Below are 25,922 nucleotides of genomic sequence, written 5' to 3' on the forward strand. Positions count from 1 at the left end.
TAAGATCACAAAGAATTTTTCTGGGGGCTTCTGGGTGGCTCAGTCATTGGGTGTCTGCCTTCGGCTTGGGTCATGATCCCAGGGTCTTGGGATCGAGCCCCGCATCAGGCTCTCTGCTCCAAGGGAAGCCTGCTTCTCCCTCTCCCACTCCCTCTGTTTGTGTTCCCTCTCTTGCTGTCTCTCTCTCTCTCTGTCAAATAAATAAATAAAATCTTTAAAGAAAAGAAAAAAAATGAATATTTCTGTATTTTCACTCTGTGCTTTGAAGTCTTGCTTTTTATTTTTAGTTCTTTAATCTACGAAGAGTTGATCTAAGGGAGAAGTCTAATTCTGTATTTTCCATATGGATAGTCATTTCTAGGATTCATTTATTAAATAGATTACCCTCTCCCCACGCATTGTAATATCATCTCTGCTTGGTATTGTTTCCAAACATGGGTGGGCCCGTGGCTAGGCTTTCCATTCTGTTCCAAGGTTTATCCTTCTGCCCAAACTCTGTTGTCTTCATTACGAAATATTTTGATAATAAATCTTGATGTCTGGTAGGGCAAGTTCTTCCACGTTCTACTTTTTCAAAATTGTTTCTCAGTTATTCTTGGCCCTTTGCTCTTCCAAATCCATTTTGAGAAATCAATTTCTTCCAAATCAGATTGTCTAGTTCCAAACAAAACAAAACAAAACACCCTGTTAGGCTTCAAATAAAATTCTGTTGATGAATTTGACAACTTTATGATTTGGAGTGTTCCTCTTCATATTCTTTTATATGGCATGTGCTTATGATTTCGCAGCCCTCAGTAGACCCTCATTTCCTCCTCTGCTCCCATCTCCAACCCTTCTGACCTTGACCTTCAAACATTGCTTACTTCCTGTTCTTATTGTGGCTTCAGTATCTTTACTTCCAATACTCGCCTCTTTCAAAGGTCTCCTAATTCTTCTTTTCAGTGTGCAACAGGTAAAACCCAGACACACAGTACAATGATAAGGGGGAAGAGGAGGGGTTCTCATAGTCTCCTGGGAGGAGATGTGACAGCATAATTACCTATGAAGGGGTGCACGGTAATCTTTTCTGAGCTTCAGGAGGTAGCATGGGTAGTCGTTAAGAGGCCAGACTGCTAAGTTTGAATCTTAGCTCTATCATTTACTGACTCTGATCTTGGGCATATTACTTAGTATCTCTGTGCCTCAGTTGTCCCTTCTGTCATGTAGGAGTAAAAGTATTAATTATGTCATAATATCACTATGGGAAATAAACAAGTTAATGTATTTAAAGAACTTGGGACAATACCTTGTATACTGTGTGTCATCTATTACTGTCATTACTAAGATAGGATTTCCCAAACACATTGGAAAAATATGACTAGATGGAATGTTCAAACTAGATGATGTCGGAGTAATTCATTAATCTTAACATGGAAGGAAGAAGTTTTGCTGGTTAGCATTGTATCTTCTCAGTAAGCTGAGAAACCTTAACTGAAGGTTTAATCATTAGTGATCCTCAGTGGTGCTAGTTCAGTGTTAACTATGTCATAAATTTCATGGAATAAATGAGTTGAGGGTTGGATGGTGTCCAAGATAATCCAATCCAATTTCCCACCTCATACCTGAAGCTGCTTCAAATAAAGCTATAAAAAAGGAAGACTTTTATGAAAGGTCAGAAAAGTGGGAATATTGAAAGGACATCAAACCTACTTAAAAAGTAAAAAAGAGGAGATGGTAGAAAATCACATGAATCGATAAAGTTTCAAAGGTTGATCAGAGTGGCCATTAAGAGAAGCCCAAAGTGAAATGGTGTTGTCTAAGAGCTGATAGCCTAGGTAGAGGAGAGCTAGTCTTATCCAGAAAAATGTCTGTGCCTTGGAAACCAAGGGGGCCTTTTTCTATATTACTGCCTATGTGGGCTATTTGAGGGGTTTGGAAGATGTCCTTCCCCCACTCTGACACCAGGCTCCAGGGGACCTGACATTTCCCACCACTGGTACACATTTTGGGTTAAGACTTTGGGTACTCTATTGAAATATGTATTTCTTCTAATATGTATATAGAGAGAGCACTCATGAGAAGTAAACTCATAACAGCTAGGAGACCCTTAGACTGAATTCCTTAGCATAGGCCTAGCTGAGAGCAGGGTCATAAGGTACAAATGCAGTGAAGGAAGTTCTGCTGGGCAGAGAGGAAGGGAAAGGCTCAGAGTGTGGGGCCCTCTTACAAGCAGGGGAGACCAGAATGGGAACTCAATGAAACCAAAGAAGGGGAGGGTGAAGGGGGAGGAGTGGGGAAATACAGTACAAAGTTGTGGTTGAGCATGTGGGAGGGGAGAGCAAAGAGTGGGCGGAATCACCAGCCTACAGCTGCTGCTCCCTCTGGATGGAAGCTGGCTCTGGCTCCTGGAAGTCTCTTCCCAATGATCTGGAGAGACACAGACCTGTGGGGAGTTGTGGCCACCTCTAAGGAAGCAGGATTTAAATCTAGGACTCCACATCACCATGGGGTAATCTCCCTTCAGAACTCAGACCCAAGGGCTAGAGGTTCTTAGGTACACCGTGATGTGTCCCTGATGAGAGTGGCACCTTGTTACACTTGACCCTTCACACTTACAGAGCACTTGAACATCTCTTTTGCTGCTCTATACACCCTTACAAGCTGGACAAGGCAATGTCATCATCCCCACATTATAAAAGAAAAAACCGAGGTTCAAAGAGCAGAACAACTTGCCATACATCTCATAGCTGGACAGGAAAAAGTCAGGCCAGCTTCACCTTGGGATCCCTACCACTGCCAGAACAGAGCTTGAAGCCAGAACCAGTTTGGATACAGCAGTCACTATCTCAGAGCATGGCTGGGCCAGGCTGGCTGTCCCAGGTGCTTATTCCCACAGGGTTGGATCTGCTAAAGGGGCTGCCCCCCGCCAGAGGTCGTGCCTCCCAGTGTGGGCACACAGTATTGTCATGAAGCTTGGTTGCTACCCTGACCCGATAGCACATGATGCTCTGAATGTATGGTCTCTCCACTCCTCCATTCTCTTCATTCATTCATTCATTCATTCATTTGCCACACAGTGGGCACTGATGAACTAGAAATACAAAAATCGGACTCTGTCATTGCCTTTCACAGTATGGGGGAGGGAGGCAGAACCTGAATAGACAAGGGCAACAGAATGTTGACTCTTTTCAGAGAGGGAGGATACTGCAGTGATTAGGATCACAGACTTTGGAGCTAGAATGGGAAAATAAATTATGGCGAGCGGATATACTTGAAGACATAATGACAGAGACTTTCTTAGAAATAAAGAAAATATAAAACTTCAGACTGAAATGATATAGTGTTAAACAAGATAAATGAAAAACGAGCTCATGCCTGGACATGTTGTAGTGAAATTTAAGAACATTAATGACAGAGAGAAAATTCTCAAAACATCTATAAAGAAAAAAAGTAGATCAGCTAAAAAGGAAAAAGAATTGGATTACCTGGATGGTTCAGGTGGTTGAGCATCTGACTCTTGCCTTTGGCTCAGGTTGCAATCTCGGGGTGGTGGGATCGAGCCCCAAGTGAGGCTCTCCGCTCAGTGTGGAGTCTGCTTGGGACTCTCTCTCCCTCTCCCTCTGCTCCCCCCCCCACCAAAGTGAACAAATAAATCTGTAAAAAATAATAATAATAATAATAAATAAAAAGGAAAAAGAATCAGCATGACATGAAACCCCAATAACAGAACTGGACACAAGACAATGAAGTAATATTTTAAAGTGTTGATGGAAAAAGATTTCAAATCTAGAATTTTATATCCAGCTAAAATACCACTTAAATGTAAGTAAAATAAAAATAGTATTAGCTACATAAGCCCTTTTTATTAGTTATATAAACCCCCTTTTCAAAAATTCTTGGAGCTAATTTTTTAGTGCAGGAAGGGAGCTAGAAAAAAACTCCAGAATAAACCTGAAGAAGGAGAAGGAGAGAAGAAGTAGAGGAGGAGGAGAGGAAGAAGAACAAGGAAAAGAAGAAGATGGAGAAGGAGGAGGAGAATAGGAAGGAAGAGAGAAGGGAGAAAGAGAGGGGGGAGGGAGGGCGGGAAGAAAACATATAGGTAAGGTCAAAAATCAGAGAAATGGACTGCAGCAACAAGAAGACATTAAACCAGCTAGTGTTTTGAAAAGATTATAAAATATACAAATACATGAAAAAATTAATGAGGGAAAGAAAGAGAAAATGTAAACACGGGTGGGGCGACTGGGTGGCTCAGTGGGTTAAAGCCTCTGCCTTCGGCTCAGGTCATGATCCCAGGGTCCTGGGATCAAGTCCCACATCCGGCTCTCTGATTAGCAGGGAGCCTGCTTCCTCCTCTCTCTCTGTCTGCCTACCTCTCTGCCTACTTGTGATCTCTGTCTGTCAAATAAATAAATAAAATCTTAAAAAAAAAAAAAATTGCTTTAAAAAAAAATAAAATGTAAACACGGAATAAACACTGAAAAAAACCACAAACACAACAGAAAACTTTAGACTAACAGTATTATGAGAAATTGTAATTAGGAGACAATAAAATTGATGTAATTTTGGCAAAATGTGATTTCCAAAATTAGAAAAAGAATAAATAGCACACAGAGTTGAAAGGACTCAGTTAAGAATTACAACACAAAGACGTCCCTCTTCCTGACAGGCCCTAGGCATAGATGGTTTTACAGAAAAGTTCCACCCACTTCTAAGGAAGAGATAATCACATGAGATATATAAATTGTTCTAGAAACTAGAAATTGGTTTCTCCTTTGTTATAAGACTGGTGTAACCTTTATTACAAAGTCAGGTAAGGATTACAAAAACATGCAAAAAAACTACCAGACTATTTCATACTTGAATCTAGATATGAAAACTATAAATAAAATATTAGTTAACTGTATCCCACAATGTATTTAAAGAGTTATGACCAATTAAGTTTTATTCAAGAATACAGGAGACTTTAATATGAGGAAAAAAACTATTAAGGTAGTTTTTATCATTAATGAACTAAAGAAGAAAAATTTCATGCATTTTATGCATTTAAAGTATTTGATGAACACCCTTGAATTAAAAAAAAAAATCTCACAGAGCTAGAGTAAATGTATATTTTCTCAACTTGACAAAGGCTCTTTATTGAGTATCTACAGCAAATACTGTATTTGGAGAAAGTTTAGACGCACCCCTTCCAGACCAGGTGCCTGCTCTCACTGGTATGGACCAGCCCAGTACTGGAGGCTTAGCCACAGCCACATAATCAGAACAAAGAAGAACCAGAGGAAGGAAAGAGAATGATGACCACACTGAAAACAGAATATAATCAACAAATTATTAGTACTAATACAAAAGCTCAGCCTTTTGCTGAATAGTTTGCTGAATAAAGACAATATTATAAAGATGAATATCTTCCCTCTACATCAGCAATGGAAAGTAAGTAAAAGTAGAAAATATTTTTAAAGTGTACAATTTTGGGGCATGTGGATAAAGAAGATGTCACACACACACACACACACACACACACTGGAATATTACTCAGCCATGAGAAGGAAGGACATTCTGCCATTTGTGACAACATGGATGGAACTTGGGCTCATTATACTAAGTGAAACAAGTCAGAGAGGGAAGGACAAACACTGTATGATACCACTTATAGGCGAACTCTACCAAAGCTGACTCATGGAAATAGACTAATGGTGTTTACCAGGGGCTGGAGGGTGGGAGGAAATGGATAAATGCTGGTCAAAGAGTATAAACTTCCAGTTACAAGATGAGTAAGCCCTGGCGGATCTGCAGCGTGGTGATTATAGTTAGTAATACTGTATCGTACACTTGAAAATTGCTGAGAGTAAAAGTTAAATGTTTTCCCCACAAAAAAAGAGATGGCAATTATGCGATCCGAGGGAGCACTTTTAGCTAGCACTATGGTGATAATCGTTTGGCAATGTACAAGTGTATCAAATCAATACTCCTGTACCCCTTAAACTTATACAATGTTATTATGTCTATTATATCTCAATAAATCTGGGTGGGGGGGAACTTGAGTGTGCATAGAAATCACCTGGAGATCTTCTTAAAATGCAGATTTAATTCAGTAGACCTAGATGCACCTGAAATTCTGCACGTGCTTCCAACATGCTCCTGAATGATGGCGCTGCTGCTGGTCCGGGGACCATGTCATGGGAGAAATACTGTAGAGCTGCACTGTCCAGCTGGCAACCACTAGCCACATATTTCAATTTTTTTTAATCTTTTTTTTTTTTAGATTTTATTTATTTATTTGACAGAGAGAAAGTGAAAGATCACAAGCAGGCAGGCAGAGAGAGGGGGCAAGCAGGCTCCCCGCTGAGCAGAGAGCCCGATGCAGGGCTCGATCCCAGGACCCTGAGATCATGACCTGAGCCGAAGGCAAGGCTTAACCCACTGAGCCACCCAGGCGCCCCCACATATTTCAATTTTATTGATTAATTAAACTTAAAATTTAACTCCTCTGTCACACAGGCCACATTGCAACTTCTTAATAGCCACATGTCACTAGTGGTTACCATACTGAACAGAATATTTCCATTATTATGGAACGTTCCTTTGGGCACCACTGGTCTATCATTCAACTATCAGAATATGTAAAACTTGTACAGAGGATCAAGCAAGAGTGTCGGTGATTTACTGTTAGCCTTATGAGGAGTTAACTTGGACTTTTAGGTGATGACTGAGGACTGACTTAAGTGACTGATTCTGAACATCACCGTTACTGTGTTGGACACAGGAGTCGAAAGCATGTACGGGGACGCCTGGGTGGCTCAGTGGGTTAAAGCATCTGCCTTCGGCTCAGGTCGTGATCCCAGGGTCCTGGGATCGAGCCCCGCATTGGGCTCTCTGCTCAGCAGGGAGCCTGCTTCCCTCTCTCTCTCTGCCTGCCTCTCTGCTTACTTGTGATCTCTGTCTGTCAAATAAATAAATTAAATATTTTTGAAAAAATGAGCCCAGAAACACCTCTAAGGTGTTTTAGAATTAAAGTCCAGAGTAATATAAAACATATCAGAAGCCAATAAGAATATAAAGCAAATGAAATAGGTACAAGCCGCAAGTTATATATTTCAGGATGGCTGGAGTGGGGAATGAGGAAAGCTTATAAGTCACTAGGAATATAGCAGAAGAAGCACCAGAGATTAGGGTACATGAGTTGAAAACAACAATACCGAAAACTTTGCATCTGACTTTGCCTCTGAGGCTTTTACAGTATGATATCATACTAACATTCGTTGAACACACACACTTGTTGAAAGCGTCACAAACACAGTCCTGGCCAGAATCGTATCTGGCTCCAGCTTCCAAATGAATGAATGAATGAATGAATGAACTAATCACCTGATCAACCAAACTGGAGGGAGCACCGAAGACGAAATGGAAAAAATCGAACCGGCCAGGGAAGGTCTTCGCACAGCTTGATAACGGTGATGCGTCATAGGTTGAGAACGATGACCTGACGTTTCCATGCCAGAAATTTAAAAAGAGATTAAGGTCAGATGGAGAGGGATGGGAGATCTCTGTCGGGGGAAACATTAGGGCGAGGTGGTGTCTTTAGGACCCCAAGACCAGATTCTGAGTTTGTTTTTAACCACCATCGGACTTTAAACAAATCAGTTAAACTGGCAACATTTCTTCATCTTAAAAAATGGAGTTAAAGGCAAATCTGTCCTCCCTGCCTCTCAGGGTCATCAGCTGATGAATAAAACCATGAATGGGACCTGAAGTCATGCCCCTGGGCAGAAGCAGGAAGGGCTGTTCCTGGGTTTGGAGCTACATGGCCTGGAAGGGACTCTGCCCTTGGTCTCTGGGGCAGAGGGAACTGGCTCACATCGCTGACCCTCATACTTCTCAGCTGTTGCCCAGAGAGGTTCAGGGCGTTCCTCTGAGGACAAAAGACCCCAAGGGGACAGAGAGTCCGTTAGAGGCACACTACACTGGGCCGGAGGGTCCTAAACTCAGGATGACCCCTACAAAAGACTGGGGGCAGTGGCATCCCCTTCTCCCTCTGCATATCCCCTCAAGGCCAGCTAGAGCCCCTCCCCCAGCACAGGCGTCATAAGGTCACCTTGTCACCGGCTCACATGCTAGCGGGGACGATGTCAGGGGAGTAGTCCGTGAACTGACCCCAACTAACCTGTGTGCAACTTGTGAGTACACATTACTGTTTGCAAAGTGCTTTTACCCGATCGTTCCGACAGTCCTATGACGGAGTTGTTACGATCTTCGTTTCCTCGCCGTGGGAGCAGGCAGACAGGAGAGATGACACCGGAAAGATGACAAGGCAGACAGATGGCCCAAGTTCTAGATCGTTTGTATTCAAATCCTGTGCCACTAAAGGCCTTCTGGGGACATCCTCCTACTTTCTGGGGGCAGCCACAGAGGGGAGAGTTTTTCCTTCCATGCTCTGGCTCTGATGCATACTGCCTGAAACCGGCTTTTCTAGCGGTCCACACGGGCGTTCCTGCGTTTTTCTCTGGGTTCTCTGTGAAAGGGTCTTACTCTACTTACTCCTGGGGCCAACCTGGGTTTTCAAGGATGGAAGCATCGAGAGTGGAAGGCTTCTGCCGCCTCCTGGTGACTCATGAGCATTGCCCTGGCAGCGAACCCATTGTTGAATTCCACCAAATCCACTTCTTTGAGATCATTTTCTTTCTGGAAGATAAACACTCTGGGGAGCTTTTCAGTTTTTACTGTGTCTGAACAGATTACAGATCATGATATCATACTGTAAAAGCCTCAGATGCAAAGTCAGGAAACCTGGACTCAAACCACTTGTCTTTTGTGGGATATTGGGCAAATCTTTGAACCTCAGTTTTCCTTGTTTGTAAAGTGGGAGTGCTGTGTCCACGCTGGAGGGTTTGTGAGGGTTGAGCCCTGGGACACACCTGAGGGTCCTAGAGCGGGGGTTGAGGAAAGTCCCAGTACCACTGGGTCATCGTCATTGCTCTGCGGGACCGTGGCCGCCCTCACATGCGCACTGAACTCAATTCAAGTATTTCAGAGACCTGTGGAATTGGAAGGCAGTGAAAGGCAGGCCACAGCGTGGTTTTCAGAGGATCCTATAAGGCTCGTTAGAAGTAGCCAAAACCCCAAGCATTGCTCAAATACTCCTGTTCCAAAACCTCACCTCACATCCACTGGGAAAAGGTTTCCAGTGTAAAGCTCGCCTCCCACGAAGCAGCCCGTTTCCTCTCTGAGCAGCTCGGCCTGGGAGAAGGTGCGTTCTCGCTGCTGAGTGAGGACCCCACGTGACCACTTGCTGAGGCCCAGAAGTGAGGTCAAAGCGCAATCTTGGGGCCTATGCTGTATTCTGCCAAAAATCCATTTGCTTTATTCTCTGGTGGCTTAAATTGGGGGCTACCTGGTTTTGCCTTTATTAAAATGACTCATTCACGAATTTCCCCACTGGGGAATGGCTTTTGGAGTAATAGACTCCTGCCTTACGAAGCAGGAGTTCTTGAATGGGTCTCTCAGCCGTTCCTAGCTCGGTGTGGAGTCCAGACCTTGGGGCCTACCGCATAGGAATCGGGACCATTGCTGAGAGGTAAACTAGGGACAGGCAAGCCCAGGCGTCAGGGATGGAGAGCAGTGAGGGGACCAGTTGAGGCCATCTGGGAAGAAGAGCACCCAAAGCCAGAGGTTGGAGAAGCATCCAGAAAAGAAGAGGACAGTGGAGAAGGCGGCGGCAGTCGCTTGACCATTTGGCAGAGGAGATGCTGAAAATCATCTCATACTCAGCCTTGGCCACTTACAGAAACCATAAGAAGTCACCCAGTCCGGAAAGCTACATAGTTCCTCGAGTTAATATTGAGGCTGAGTTCATACCTTCTGGGAGGAAGGGGAAGGGACAGGAATGACCATGGAGGGCCAGGTCCCCCATTCCTGCCTCTCCTTTTATCGGTGCAGCACAGCACCGTTTCCCTGTTTCACGACTTGCGGGGCCCCTGGATGAAGTTAATTCTGCGTGTTTTATCTCCTCTCCTGGATAGTGGATGCCTTCAGGGTGGGGCCTGGGGCTGATTTCCTCACGTCTTGGGAGCCTCACAGAGTGCCTGGCATACAGCAGGTGCACAAAAATGTCTGTTGCATTTAAATGTCCGGCAAGTCGTGGGAGTCATTTAAAGTTGAAAACCCAGCATCATTCCGTCTGGTAGTACCCCCGCCCACCTCCTCTCACATGCATTAGAATTATCTTGGCAACTTTAAAGCAAAATATCAGTGCCCTGGTCCCTCCTCAGACCAATTAAATCGGAATCTTAATAGCAAGATTCTCATAGTTTAAATGCCCAACAAGAGCTCATTACCTGAAGGCAGGATGCAGTGAATCCTTTTATAAAGCTGACACTCACTTTCTAATGTATGGTAAGAATCCACTATATTATGTTTGAGTTCTCTCGTAACGCATTTTCTTAAAGTTGAGCCCGTGTACACAAAATCTACAGAACTTGAAATTTTTTTTTTATATTTTATTTGTTTATTTGACAGAGAGCTAGAGAGAGAGCACAAGTAAGCAGAGCGGCAGGGAGAGGGGGAGAGAGAGAAGCAGGCTCTCTGCTGAGCAGGGAGCCCGATGCAGGGCTCGATCCCAGGACCCTGGAATCATGACCCGAGCCGAAGGCAGCCGCTTAAACAACTGAGCCACCCGGGTGCCCCAGAACTTGAAATTTTTAAAAAGGAACTAGGAAATAGAAAAGGGAAAAAGGTCATTTTCACGGGGTATTCAGGAACTTGCCCATTCATGGAATGGCAAAAGATTCAGTATAATATAATGCTTGAGCTGAATATTTTTTTAAAGGGGGACAAATAAGGCTAGGGATGGAATGGAGTGAGAGAAAGAAGACCCCCACCTTCCAGTAAGAGTCTCTGTGTGACCTGTTGGGGCAGATCCTGGTCTGCAGACACCTTCCTTGGAAATCTGTGTATCTGAATGTCCTTATGTTTATGTGGGGTAGAAGGAACATAGACCTAAGTGAGGGTTTTAGTTATATTGAAGTATCTGCTAGGAGAAGCTCGTGAGACCCGCATCTTGTCTGCATAGAGCTGGCTGCATGAAGTTGGCAGAGAGGATCTGCTGATCATGGCATTTCAGGACTAGAGCAAGGAGGGACAGGAAGCCCCTTGACACCTGTTTCTCTAAGCGTGGTCCTGAACGATTAGTGTGGACCTCATCTGCTCATCCCTAGAACTACTGATCTCAGTCTCCATCATAACGAGATTCCTGGGTGATTCACAAACACGTGAAAGGTGGGGCAACACTGCCTTGAAGGGTGCCCCCCTCCCCATCTTCTAAAGACAGCCCAGCCTCACATGGAAAGGCTTGATCTTTTCTTACTCGCCCCAGTAGCCAGTATGTAACTCTTCCAATATTTGAACCACCTTTCTGAGCCCTCCTGGTTTTTTCTGTCTATAGAGAACAGAAAAAAGAAAGGAAATAGCTGTCATCATGGGTCTCAGGCCCAGAGGGAGAGAGGAAGAGATCAAAAGTCAACATCTGTGATTCTGCAAATAGAAAATGAGATGTTTCCCAGGCGGGCTGGGAGGAGCTCTCAGGTGCGCGGCTGGTCCTCTGTGGTCCCATCTGAGGTGGCTGGGCTCTACCCATAACCTTTAGAGGGAACCCCAGGGCTGCCCGTGCTGGGGCAGTGGGAATGCTCAGCTAAGCTGCTGGGGAAACTTGGGGCAGACTTGCCAAGACCCGGGTCCCAGCAGGGTGGGTCCCCGGCAGCTCCCCTGCTCACTGGAGACCTTCGAGAAGGAGTAGGATGACAGAGCCCCTGGATATAGGACACTCTGTACAGGCAACAGGCTGTTTACCTCCTCCTTGCCCACAGCTATGAGCCAGTGCCTGTCCTTCCTCTGTCTGGGGACCAGTTCTATCTAGAAAGTGATGGAGAGTCCCAGGCTTCTTTCTGGTGTTCTTGTCGGGCTGTTTCTCTTAGAGAAAAGCTGGAGTGTTCCAGAGTAACAGAGCAGCCGGCATGCCGAGTTGGAGTCAGACACAGGAGTTTGGAGGAGTGAGGGGATTAGCTGCTCTCCCAGAAATCCCTGTGCCGTACCTGGACAGGGACCCCATGAGGGCTTCCCCACACTCTCCCAGTGTGCTCCCCCTTTTCCTTTGACACTCAGGGTAATTGGTTCTATAGGACGAGATGCCCGTGAACCTTTGTTCTCCTTCCCTAATATACTTGGCTCCCGGCTGTGCCTGCCCTTCCTTCCCATAGCTGGGGACCCCCCACCAGACAGGCTCACCTGGGCACAGATGCGGTTTCCCCTTCCTTGTTCTGGATTCTGGCCAAGATCGAGCCTCAGATGCATGGGCCTTGGGAACATCGATTCCCCCTGGAGGGCTCCTATGGGAAGGCAATTGGGGAGCCAGGGTTAGAACAGTGGTTGTGCTCCGCCATGAGTGGTCCTCCCCCCACCCCCGCCCCCAGCATCTCCCCTCCACAGAGGTAGAGGAGGCTTCGAGCGATTCGGTGCTGAGAGGCCCTGAGCAGGATGCTCATCACTGCCTGGGTTCGTGTCTCAATTACTTAAGAAGCAGAGCTGGTGGGCGCCTGGGTGGCTCAGTGGGTTAAGCCGCTGCCTTCGGCTCAGGTCATGATCTCGGGGTCCTGGGATCGAGTCCCACATCGGGTTCTTTGCTCGGCAGAGATCCTGCTTCCCTCTCTCTCTCTCTGCCTGCCTCTCCATCTACTTGTGATCTCTCTCTGTCAAATAAATAAATAAAATCTTAAAAAAAAAAAAAGAAGCAGAGCTGGGTATTACGGAGCAACTATGCGTTTCTGACCCAGTACCAGCCAAACCAGCAAAATTGGATGCTTTGCAGGTTCAGAGTGGAAAAGAAATATTCCCTTTCTCTGGATCTATTTTTTCTAGATGTTCAAGTCATGGTTTGTTTGGGGATAAAACTTTAAATGTCGGTGCTCTTTAACCAAGAATTCCGTCCTCCTGAGGACATGAACACTGGGCCACACAGACGTCCCCAACATTGCCCCTTAAGACTGTGTAATTTTCAACAAAGTAGCATAAATGTTTCATGGAAGTAGCATAAATGCTCAACAGCAAGGACACGGTTAAATAAATTCTGATACAGCTTTACGGGGGATGATGACATCCAATGAAAGTAATGCTGTCCAAGAATTTTAATGACTGGGAATATTCGAGAATCATGTGAACAGAAAAAAATGGGATTCAGAACCGTATAAGGAATTAACCGCAACTGTGAAACTAGATATAACGTGTGTGTGTGTGTGTGTGTGTGTGTGTGTGTGTGTGTGAGATGTATAAGGGAAAAAAGACCAAACCCTAACCATGAGTAGTACCTATCTGTGGATTAGTTCACTATCGTTTTATTTGTTTACAAATTTGTTTACAAATAGGAGCCAATGTGAGCTCCATTTTCTCTCCGAGGGTCCCCACCTGTCTTTGTGAGTCCTGGTTTGTCCTTCTCCCCCGCTCTGGGTCTATCTTCCCTCCCCACCTGCCAGCCCGAGGGACTTCAGGCCCAACACTTGATGTAGGAATAACCCCTTCTTACAGACGGCTCAACCGGCATCCACAACTGCACAGGATCTAATCCCCCCAAATACCTCTATTTGACACCACTCATAAAGGTTTGGCCTCACTGATCAGACCCATGGGATAGAGTGAGGGGCCCAAAGACACACAGACGAATCCCAGGTCCCGGTGTTGATACCTAGACATGCTACAAAGGCCGAACTTCTTCTGTAACACATTTATATGACTATAGCAGCGTGTCCCCCCTCTTTTCAGTCTCCAATACCCCGGGTAATCTGTTCTATGGGACAATCAGCCCAGCACCTGCAGCAAGTCAATAACATGGAGAAAACACAGGAGTGAAGAAAAGGGGAGAGTGGATTGCCAGGTTATAAGAGAATGAAGCATCAGAGTACCCCAGGCAAGGTGGGGAGACATCCTGATTAGAATAAACTGCCTTCAAAGAGACACCTCTTAGCTAAATGGGGCAATCCGGTTAGACCTAGATATTAGGTCATCAGGGCATCACAGCTCATTCAGGCAGGTGTGACGGTGACACTGGAGTTCTGAACGAAAATTGCTCATTTTTCAGATACATTCCAAAATAACACAGTGCCGGGCATTTCTGTTAAAATATTTTAGCAATGAGGGGAAAAAAAGAAAGGAAAAAGGGATAAATGGATAAATGAAGCAGGGTAGAACATTTTGGTGGTAGAACATATCCATTGGGTGATGGATAATGGAGGGTTTTTTGTTTTTTGTTTAACCTTTCACTCTCTTTTTCGGGTATGTTTAAATTAGCCTTTCGGGCACCTGGGTGGCTCAGCCGGTTAAGTGTCCGCCTTTGGCTCAGGTCATGATCCCAGGGTCCTGGGATCCAACCCCACATCGGTCTCCCTGCTCAGCGGGAAGTCTGCTTCTCCCTCTGGCCCTCCCCCCTTCTTATGCTTTCTCTCTCTCTCTCGTTCAAATAAATTAAAAAATAGTTTTTAAAAACTATATCAGTCTTGTGTTCTTGGGCACACAGTGGGGTTTGGGCCTCCAGCCGACTTCCTGCCTAAGAACCAAGTGGGGAACCATGCTAGACTCTTGAGGCTCAGGATGGTGCTCCCCCAGTGGCACACTGCTCCATGTGTCCTTTCCCAAAGCTCCCGGGTCAGAGGAGTGCAGTTACAGTGTGTCCCTTGTCCTGAGGCCTCAATGGCTGTTGAATGGGCTGCTCCTCGCCAAGCTGGAGGGGACGAGCGTCCAGGACTTTCTGTGGTCCACAGACAGCTGCTGGCTCCCTTTTCTCCATCCAGGCTTGACATAAGAATCCAGCTTTGCTTGGGTTTATGTGGGTAAAGACCCAGGTTTGTGCAAACCAGGAGTCTACCTACCAAGTCTCTTCCTGTTGTGGTGAGAGCCAGTGCAAGCCGGCGGGCGCCCTGTACCAGGACGGGGAGGGGGCTCTTGTGGCACATCTCATGGCAATAAACGAAATGTTCCATTCCACCCCTGGCCAGCCTCCCCGCACCTTACCAATTAACAAACATGTATTTGGTGCAAGGGCTGGAAGTGAACTTGGGAAATGGCAACTCTCCACCTTGAAGACGTAACACACGAAGGCCCAGAGAAGTGTGCTGAGCGGCCCCAAGCCACTGGGGTGGGAATTTGTCATTCTGGCCAGCGGCCATCTGAACACTTTCCTATGGGGGCATTTCCTGAGATAGCCAGGAGGCAGCCTCCCGCCCCACCCCGCACCTTGGAGACTGGAGGCTGAGGGAAGTCAGGCTCTCCACAGTTACCACAAACACTATGACTTCAAACAGCCTAGACTGACAATCTCACAACTCTGGAGGTCAGAAATCTGAAACAAGTCTAAGAGGGACACACTCGGCGCTGGCCAGACCGGTTCCTTCTGGAGGCTCTGGGGAGAATCCATTTCCTGTCATTCCCAGCTGCCAAACAGGGCCTTCTCCTGCAGTCCTTGACTCATGGCCCCTTCATCTGTCTTTAAAGCCAGCAGCAGAGCACCTTCCAATCTCTTTCTGACCTCTCCAACCAAGGTCACATCTCTTCCTCTGACTCTGACCTGCTTCCCTCCTCGAAGGACCCAGAATAATCTCCCCATCACAAGATCCTTGATTTAATCACATCTGCAAAGCCCATTTTTCCCTGCAAGGTGATACATTCACAGGCTGCAGGAAACAGGACCTGGCCATCTTCCAAGTACCATTATGCGGCTGACCATGACCTCCAATAAATCCTCATCCTGTTTCAGAAAACCAAGAGCAGTTCCAATTACCCTTGACCCTGGAACAACATGGGGTTGGGGTGCTAACTTCCTGCGCTGCTGAAAATCCACAGAGAACTTTTGATTCCCTAAAAACTGAACTACGGAGAGCCCACTGGTGACCAGAAGCCTTACCGGGAACAATCGATTCACACTGTTATATTACTTACTGTATGCTATATTCTTGTGTATTATATACTATATTCTTACAGTAAAGTAAGCTAGAGAAAAGAAAATGCTATTAAGAAAATCATAAGGAGGGGCACCTGGGTGGCTCAGTGGGTTAAAGACTCTGCTTTCGACTCAGGTCGTGATCCCAGGGTCCTGGAAGTGTGCCCTGCATTGGGCTCTCTGCTCAATGGGGGGCCTGCTTCCACCTCCCCCTCTGCCTGCTTCTTTGCCTACTTGTGATCGATCTCTCTCTCTGTCAAATAAATAAATAAAATCTTTTTAAAAAAGAAAGAAAGAAAGAAAGAAAGAGAGAGAGAGAAAGAAAGAAAGAAAGAAAGAGAAAGAAAGAAAGAAGGAAAGAAAGAAAGAAAGAAAGAAAGAAAGAAAGAAAGAAAGAAAGAAAAAAAGATCATAAGGAAATGAAAATACATTTGCGGTCCATACTGTATTTACTGAAAAAATCCACGTCAGTGGACCCGCGCTGTTCAAACCCATGTTGCTCAGGGGTCAGCTGTGTTGGCAACTGCACGCCCAACTAGCATTGCTACAACACTTGGAATTGTTAGAGCTCTGGCTGGGCTGTGCTTTCTTTGAAGAAAACAGATCCCCCCAGAGCTGGACCCTGAAGAGAGGCATCCCCAGTACCTTGCGCACCTGCTTGACTCCCATCCCCTGCAGTCTCATGAGCTAGGAAGGGCCTTCCCTGGCCGGGTGCCTTGCCCCAGAGCAGGCACTCCACTGGGGTTTCTGGATAGTAGGCGGGCAACATGCAAGAAAGCCTGGAACAAGGCCACACCCTCAGACTCAGTAATTCCCTTTCCAGAGAGCTACCTGAGGAAATGGAGCAGAAGGCGCCAGAAACCCGTGGAGATGTGGATGAGGCCTCTGGTCTCAGCAGGGGAAGGGAAGTGGCAGAGCCAGAGGTGGGAAAACATACACACACACTTTCTCTCTTTTTCTCTCCCTCCTTCTCCCTCCCTCTTCCTCTCCCCCCTTTTCCCTCTCCCCCCCCCCCCCCCCCCCCCCCGCCTTCCCTCCTCCTTCTCCCCCCTCCCTCCTTTTCCCTTCTCCCACACTCTTTCTCAGCATCACTGCCTCTCTTCAGCCATCTGTTCCCTTCTCCCCTCTGTTTATCATCCTAATAGGGCCCAACCCGGATCCCCCAGCCCTGGAGTCCACACGACCTTCTAGCTTCGGGCCTACTCCATCTAGCAAGTTCCTTTTCTTTCTGGTGTTTTGCCTCAGTTACTTGCTCAGGCTTCCCCACTCATGGGTATGTGTGTGGGCAGCCCACCGATCGATCGCTGGCTGCGGTCTGGGCGGCGGCGCGCTGCACGGGACTTGCTCTCCGTGGGTGGGGGAGGGGGCTGCCACAGCTGCTGGTTACAAATTCAGACTCCAGGGCCCCGCCCCCCAGCCACCAAGTTGTCCCTGCTGGAGAGTGAGGTTTGGAGAAGCAGATGACAAAGAATCTTCCTAAAAGTTTCCTCTGCACTCTAGAGTTTGAGAAACCCATGGAGGAGAGGGGGTCTTCCTTTCTCCCACGGTATGTGTTCAAACCTGGGCTGTCTCCGACATCCACATTCCTTGGAGGAGGTGTTCATCTCTTGCTGTTTGCCCAGTGTCATGGCCCGGGCTGCTCCCTGTTGAATGACATCTGAAGGCTGGACCTCCGAGCTGCTGCCCTCGCGCTCTCAGCCCCCTCAGTGTCTGGCAAGGTGGCTGCCCGTTGGCCTCCTGGGGGCAAAGGGCATCTGAATCAGGCTGGAGAGAAAGATCAAGTGAGAGCCCTACTCGAGTAGGAGGCTCTCAGTGCATGGGGGAGCTCGCACGGGGCCCCCATGTCAGGACAGCAGTGGCTTCCATGGGACACACAGCCAGAAGAGGTCACTTCTGGGTTGAGCCAGGATTGCATAGTGATAGCCTCAGTCCACTGGGAACAGGAGGAAGAACTGGGAGAGGCACGATGGATGTGAAAGCCCGAAGCTGCATGGGGGCTATACAGATGTAGAGATCCCCTGCAGGAGTGTGAACGGGCTAAGAAATCGGGTGTTTTGCAGACTCCCACACCCAATTCCGTCCACGGGGATCAGATGCCAGCAACGTGCTGGGCACAGATGAGAGGGACTCCAGGCCCCATCCTCTGAGGGGTGACCCCCACACGTGTAACCACAGACTCGCCGACTCGTTCTGCCCCCATTATACAGAGGAAACTGAGGCCCAACAGAGGAATTGGAAGTACAAGCTCAAAAGCCAGAGGCAGTGGTCCAGGAAGGGGCAACCAGTGAGCACTAGCGTGGGCCCAGCCCAAAGGGCGCATCTAAATGGCGCTCTGAAGAGACAGGAGGCGGCAAAGGAGGACAGTGGGAGGGGCATCCAGGAGGCAGGGAAAGAATGACAGGCCACCTGGGGACCCTGGTGTTCACTGAAGGACAGTAAGAGAGAAGCCGGCGGAAGGGCCTGCTAAGTCATTTGCGGGCTCCACGCCAAATAAAGTTGCAGGGCCCCTGTTGGGTCAGAGAAGTCATGCTCCCCTTCCCATGGTCTGCTGGCTCTCACCTCCTACCAGGGACCCTGTGACCCCCAGGGATTTCGGGCTCTGCACCAGAATGCACTTGTCCCTCCAGCAAGAGTGGGCAGAACATTCTGGCCTAGGTGCCAATGCCAGCCCTGAAGGGGGCAGCTGCTGACCCCACCCCGAGATGTCATGAGATGGGGCCCCCATCCTGACCCTCCCCATGCCTGTATCTAGGCCCTTGAGTCTGTTTCAAGTGACCTAGGAGCCACCCTGGGCAGAGGACAGCAGTGGCTGCAGGACAGGGGTGGGAAGGGTCAGGCCACGTAGGGACTAGAGCCCCAGGGCTCAAAGAAGAGGGTGAGATGAAGCTCCGCTGTCCTGTCAGACCTCACTCACAAAAGACAAAACAGCTAAGAATTTCAGGCAGAAACTGCAAGAGCATCGAATCCTAGAGCAGGGCCCTTGGGAGCCATGGAGGCCTGTAGTGCTGGCAGGGCTCACACGTGCACGAAGCTGGCCCTGCCCAGGGGGCCTCACCTGCAGCCGTCTCCTCCATCCTATGGACCTTCATCCACAGCTTCTGGAAGGTACAACTGAACAGCATCAACGTCCCCTGGAGAGGGAACTGAAGAAAGGGAAACCAGACACCATTGCAGACGTGCACAGAAGAGGCAGAGTAGTGGGGGGCAGGGGGTGCGCAGGACAGAGAACACAGGCCACAGGTGACCACCACCAGAACAAGAAAAGTGTTCCTTGTATTTTTTATTCAATACCTTCCGCGCGGGCGAAATGATGTCCTGTTGCTCTTGTTGTTTTTCCAACAAAACTCTATTTTGATTTTCTGCAGACTGTCCTCTGATACTCAAAATGGCACCAGTCACATAAAAAACAAATTTGAGGATGCTTGTAAGTAAATGATTTTGGGGAGCTGCACCAATGCTTTTGTTGGTGAATATTTTTTTTAATTATCCTAGTCTAAACAAGACTACACGCGAGAATATAAAACTTGAGATGCTTTCTTACTTCTAAACATCAACTTAAAAAATAAAGGCACTTTTTTTTTTTTTAAGCTGCCTGCGTTGACAAAGTCCTGTTTTCATTTTGTTGTTTAGAAATGCCTGGTCATTGGTGCTTACAGCAGCCCTGTGAGCTTTGGGGCAGGGAACCAAGGGTATGAGAGCCTGTGATACTGTGGTCATTAATCCTAAAAGTGCACCCACAGGCCTCGTTCTGGGACCAACCTCTCTGATCCTCAGTTTCCTTGTCTGTGAAATGGGAAAACTGAGTATCTCATATGTCGTTGGGCGTCTCATTCCATGAGATGATGTGAGCTCTAGTATAATGGCTGGCACAGAGCAGACGTTCAGATAGTGGGTCTTTGTTTCTTAGTTTCAGGGGTAGAATTTAATACTTCATCAGTCGCATGTAACACCCAGTGCTCATTCCATCAGGTGCCCTCCTGAATGCCCATCCCCCAATGACCTCTTCCCCTGCCCCACCTGCAATCCCTCCAGCACCCCTGTTTGTTTCCTAGAGTTGACATTCTCTTAGGGTTTGCCTCCCTCTCTTTTTATCTTATTTTTCCTTCCCTTCCCCTTCAACTGTTTTGTTTTTTAAATTCCACATATGGGTGAAATCATATGGTATTTGTCTTTTATCTGATTGACCTATTTTGCTCAGCATAATACCCCCTATTCCATCCACGTCATTGCAAATGGGAAGATTTCATTCTTTTTGATGGCTCAGTAATATTCCATTGTAGATACTGCACCACATCTTTCTTATCCATTCGTCTGCTGATGGGCATCTGGGCTCTTTCCATAGTTTGGCCCTTGTGGACATTGCTGCTATAAACACTGGGGGGCAGGTCACCATGTTTGTATCCTTGAGAAATACCTACTAGTGCAATTGCTGGGCCATAGGGAGTGAGCTCTATTTTATATTTTTTGAGGAATCTCCACACTGTTTTCCAGAGTGGCTGTACCAGTTCACATTCCCACCAACAGTGTTAAGAGAGTTCCCCTTTCTCCACAACCTCACCAATATCTGTTTTTTCCTGAGTTGTTCATTTTAGCCATTCTGACTGGTGTGAGGTGGTATCTCACTGGGGCCAAGACATGAACAGACATTTCCCATAGAAGACATCCAAGTGGCCAACAGACACAGGAAAAAAAAAATGCTCAACATCACTTGGCATCAGGGAAATACAAAATGGTGGGTCTTTCAGTTCTCATTAAGTTCTTTAAATTCTCCCCTAAAGACCACACAAGTGGTACGATCATCCCTGCGCAACCTCGGGGCGACGGGAGCTGGTGAGTAGAAGTGTCAGGAGTCCCAGATGGCTGCCCCACGAGGAACCAGGCTGCCTGCACTTGGCCATGCCCTCAGTCACTGGCACCACCGGCCTCAACTTGCCTATTTAGGCCACCAGCTGCCTTAAACATTCACACATCGGAATACCTTAGTCCACAGTGTGGTATTTTTTTCCTGTCACCTCTTTAACACTCCGATGGATTATGTGTCTGCTTCACCTAAACTCTGCCGACTCCACAAAAAGCCCGTGCAGTCTTCTGAGATAGAAGGTGCCATGCTGAGAAATAACATCACTCTCACCTTAAAATCTGTGGATTTGAAGGTGTCTCCCACCTATACCCAACGTGGGAATCAACCAAGTACTTAAAAACTGTCACAAGACACTGAGACTCCAGTGGGGTGATCAACCAGAGGACGCGCTCACAGAGGGAACACCTGTCCCCACAGAATTTCACCAAAGTAATTTTTCAGGATGAATTTCTTGATCCCTGTCCTCCTTTGGAATAAGTTACTCTTCTGCTTTCTATGGAAAATAAAATTAAAATTAAATTAAATTAAAAAGGAAGGACGGTGGTCTGGGGCAGGTGGTAATGTCCCCATTTCACACGTGGGGACCGAGAGAGGTTTAGGATCCCACGACTCATAAGAGTGTGTTCATCTTCAGACTCTCAGTTGACGATTAAGAAACCCATGTGAAGTGTTCAGCCCAACAGCTCCATCACTGATAAGGAGGAGGGGAAGATGGGGGGAAGAACGGGACAACCCCCTCTGGCCACAGCTGCCTCCTTCCTCCCATCTGGTTTCACCGCCTTCAAGACAGGGGCCACTGGGACATATCCCCTTCCTCATCTCTGGGTCCCTCTTCGCCGTCCAGCCCACAGCCCTGACCCTCTTACCTCGGTAGGGTGTTCTGCCGCCATTTGGGCGCTTTCATTTCAGGATGACATTGACAAACAGATCCAAGCTCCTGTTTCTGGGGAAGTATACAGTGGTAAGTGCTTGTGCTACCGAGGGCGCCCCCTGCTGACCCCTACTCAAACAAGATTTCTGAAGCGCGCCTTCCTGTTTCCAAGCTAAGGAGCTCCAGATTGTGGCCAGCATTTTTTCTTCCTTTGCTTACGGACATCTCTTTCCCTGCACCTGGCACTCAGGGTAATCCCACCCAACGGCTACTGTTCACAGGAGACAGTTTGGTGAAGAGAAGGGAGAGCTAAGAGAGGCATTCTTCGCTTTACCAAGAGATGACCAAGGGCATCTCTCTTCTTTGTTTAAAATAGACTCTAAGTTTGCAGTTTTGACTTTGCAGCAAAACTGAGCCGAAAGTACAGAGAGTTCCTGTATATCTCGACCTGCACTCACAAATAAATTTCCCCATATTAACACCCCCTCCAGATGGGACGTTTGTTAAAATCAGTGAAGCTACAGGAGGCATCATAATCACGCAGGTCCATAGTTGACTTTAGGGTTCACTATTGGTGGTGGATATTCTGTGGGTTTGGACAAATGTGTGATTACATATTTCCAGCCTCGTGATATCACATAGAGTATTTCCACTACCCTAAAGATCTTCTGTGCTCTGCCTACTCAGCCTCCCCTCCCCTCCAGTCCCTGACACCGCTGATCTTTTTACCATCTCTGTAGTTTTGCCTTTTCCAGAATATCATGCAGTCGGAGTCACACAATATACTTTTCAGATTGGCTTCTTTCACTTAGTAATATGCATTTAAATTTCCTTCATGTCCTTTCATGGTTTGATAGCTCATTTCTTTTTTTAAGATTTTATTTGAGAGAGAGAGAGAGAGTGAGAGAGAGTGAGCACAAGTGTGGAGGGAGGGAAACACAAAGGGAGAGGGAGAAGCAGGCTTCCCACAGAGCAGGCAGCCCCATGTGGAGCTCAATCCCCAGACCCTGGGATCATGACCTGAGCTGAAGGCAGCCGCTCAACCGTCTAGGCCACCCGGGTGCCTCCACTAGCTCATTTCTTTTTTTCAGTGAAAAATATTCCATTGTCCAGATATACCACAGTTCTCTGATCCAGTCATCCACTGAAGGGCATCATTTTGGCAATTATGGACAAAGCTGCCGCACACATCCTGTAATAGGAAAAACCCACCTTTTCTCTCGCTTCCCTCCCCTCCCCTGCACTGTCTTTATATTGTGTCTCCTTTACCTTCAAGGAGGACACTTCACTTCTGACGCTTGTCGTCATGCAGAGTAGGGAAGGTTTTCCCCACATGAAGCCACCATGCACGACACCAGGCAGGTGTCCTACAATTTAACTCCTTTCTAACCCTATCTACTTGGGATAGTGTCCGATCCCACAGGGCTCAGTCCCACAAGACTGTTTCCATCCCACTTTGAATACTGATTAAAAAGAGTAGGTCCCCAGTTACTCACAGCTTCTGTCCAGTTTGCCTACACATCTGAGATTTGCATGACTCCCTCTTCAGGTCTGAGTAATTTGCTAGTGTGGCTACAGAGCCCAAGGAAACACTTGACACTGATCAGTTTCTCAGAAGAGGTGTTAAAGGGTACCGATGATCAGCCAGATGAAGAGACAGGTAGGGCAAAATCAGGGAGCATCCCAAACACAGGAGCTCCTGTCCCTGTGGAGCTGGAATGTGTCATTCCCCCGGTGGATGTGTGTTCACTTATCTTGAAGCTCTTCAACCCTAAAACATATTGGGATTTTACGTAGGCATGATGGATCAGTAACTCCATTCTCAGCCCTCTCCCTTCTCAAGGGCTGTGAATTCCAAGCTTCTAATCATGGCTTGTGACCCACCCTCCCCAGGAGCCATCCAGGAGCCTCAAGAGAACAGAAACACTCCTATCATCCAGGGATCTATCAGGTTTTCAGAAGCCCAGTGTCAGGAACCCGGATCAAAGACCAAATGTTATATTGAACAAAAGATGTTACTCTGTGCCGTTATTGTCCAGAGGAGTTCAAGGGTTTCAGGAGTTCTAGGTCAGGAATGCAGGGGGTGGGAGGCAGAGACCAAAATGCATTTCTCTATTATCTTATACATCCCTGTGTGGGTTTTTCTGTGGCCATAAGTTTTCTAGGCACCTCATTTTTAAGAAGGTATAAAACAGAGGGAGATAAAGGGTGTTTCCGATATTGTGGGTGAATTGGAGGTGATTTTATAACTTGTGATACCTCTTCTTCTTCTTCTTTTTAAAGATTTTATTTGTCAGAGAGAGAGAGCACACATAGGGGAAGTGGCAGGCAGAGAGAGAAGAAGGCTTTCTGCTGAGCAAGGAGGCTGGTGCAGGGCTCGATCCTACTGGGATCGTGACACAAGCTGAAGGCAGATTTAACCAACTGAGCCATCCAGGTGTCCCTGGGATACTTGAGACCAGAATCACCTTTTACAACCAGCAACTGGGAAAGATGACATAGGATTTCCTCCTCTAAAAGGCTTTCCCTGAACTTCCCTCCTGCTACCTTCAGAAGCTCTAGAAACCTCCAGCTGTTTTTCAGCAGGATCACAGCTTCTGAAGCTCTCATGAGCTATGAACTTACAACATTCTGTCTTCCACGGCACATGGTGAGGGCATGGGCACAGAGGACTGTGCCTTATTCATCTTTGTGTCCTCGGATCCTAGCGATTACTCAAAAAACATTTCACAGACAGCATACAGAAAGGAGGGAATTCTGTCTTCCTTCTCCTCTAGAAGCTGAATGAATTCAAATTTTATCTGTATCTATAGCTGAACCAGTTTGTTTTTTAAATTTTTTTTGAAAAGTTTTATTTATTTGACACAGAGAGAGAGATCACAAGTAGGCAGAGAGACAGGCAGAGAGAGAGAGGGGGAAGCAGGCTCCCTGCTGAGCAGAGAGCCCGATGTGGGGCTCGATCCCAGGACTCTGAGATCACGACCCGAGCCGAAGGCAGAGGCTTAACCCACGGAGCCACCCTAGCGCCCCTATTTTTTAAATTTTTAAAAATATTTTATTTAGTTATTTGAGAAAGAGAGAGAGTACAAGCAGAGGGAGAGGAAGAAGCAGCCTCCCCACTGAGCAGAGAGCCCCAGATGGGACTCGATCCCCGGACCCTGAGATCGCAACTGGAGCAAAGGCAGACACTTAACCAACTGAGCCACACAGGCACCCCTGAACCAGTACGTGTTTTATTAACTCTTTTGCCCCATTATTCAAAGGGCTTGTAAAAACAAAAACAAACAAACAAAAAAACTCATTCATTTTTATTAATGACTTGCTTCATAGAGGGTGGTATTGTTTTTCCATTGGGATGCAAATTCCAAAGTCACAGAGCACATCCCCAACTCAGGAATAGAACCGGGGTCTTGTATCTCAAACCGATCTCCTCTCTCATCAGCTTGAGCCCAGTCTTTCTTGCGCGTCACTCTTTTTAGGGAAAGAGTGAAGTTGTTACTGACGTCAGAGAGGGACAAACCTTAGCCAGCAGCAGCATCATTCTCCAACACGCCAGCCACTACTGTCGGTTCACTGCGGCTGAAAAGATGGAGGATTGGGCAGCCTCACTGCACATGACACTGTGAGGTGAAGAGGGGAGAGGTGCTTCAAGCCTGCTGCCCAGCCTGGTCCATTCCCTTTCTCAGAGTTCAGCCGAGGGATCAGAAAGCTGGGTGCCCTCCCTGAATTACCTGGTTTAATCCTCACAGCAGGTGAGAGACTGCTGTTGTCCTAGTTTACAGATAAAAAAATCCAAGGATCCAGGAGCCCCAGGATGGTTCAGTGGGTTGGGCCTCTGCCTCTGGCTCAGATCATGATCCCAGGCTCCTCAGACAGAGCACCGCATCCGGCTCTCTGTGCCGCAGGGGGCCTGCTTCCCCCTCCTCCTCTGCCTTCTTCTTGGCCTACTTATGATCTCTCTCTCTCTCTCTCTCCCTCTGTCAAATAAATAAATAAATCTTAAAAAAAAAAAAATCCAAGGATCCAGTGTGTTGACTTGCCCAAGATCATCCAACTTGTAAGTAACAAAAAGCAGATTTTACCCCAAATTGAACAAATTCCAACCCATGTGTGTTGGGTCCTGTGGGTCTAATAACAACGTAGCACAAACGGGGAGTCTTCAAACCATATTAATACATCCTTCTGCAGCTCTGGAAGGTGTAAGTCTGAAATTAAGCAGGGCCATCCCGCTCTGA

General features: G+C 47.0%; 2 long non-coding RNA genes across 2 annotated transcripts; both read right to left on the minus strand.

Moving 5' to 3' along the window:
* Window positions 1–350: 350 nt before the first annotated feature.
* LOC111154039 lies at window positions 351–3,495 on the minus strand. The gene is made up of 2 exons (XR_002641051.1): window positions 3,465–3,495; window positions 351–654 (listed from the first exon to the last, which is right to left on the minus strand). It is a non-coding gene; the product is annotated as an uncharacterized LOC111154039 (long non-coding RNA).
* A 3,888-nt stretch (window positions 3,496–7,383) lies between these two features.
* On the minus strand, window positions 7,384–17,687 carry LOC111154192. Its single transcript, XR_002641070.1, has 4 exons — window positions 17,516–17,687; window positions 12,259–12,359; window positions 8,192–8,661; window positions 7,384–7,462 (listed from the first exon to the last, which is right to left on the minus strand). It is a non-coding gene; the product is annotated as an uncharacterized LOC111154192 (long non-coding RNA).
* Between the last annotated feature and the right edge of the window lie 8,235 nt (window positions 17,688–25,922).

The sequence above is a fragment of the Enhydra lutris genome, unplaced genomic scaffold, assembly GCF_002288905.1.
Source record: "Enhydra lutris kenyoni isolate GAN:26980312 unplaced genomic scaffold, ASM228890v2 scaffoldscaffold35, whole genome shotgun sequence".
Taxonomy (NCBI): Eukaryota; Metazoa; Chordata; class Mammalia; order Carnivora; family Mustelidae; genus Enhydra; species Enhydra lutris.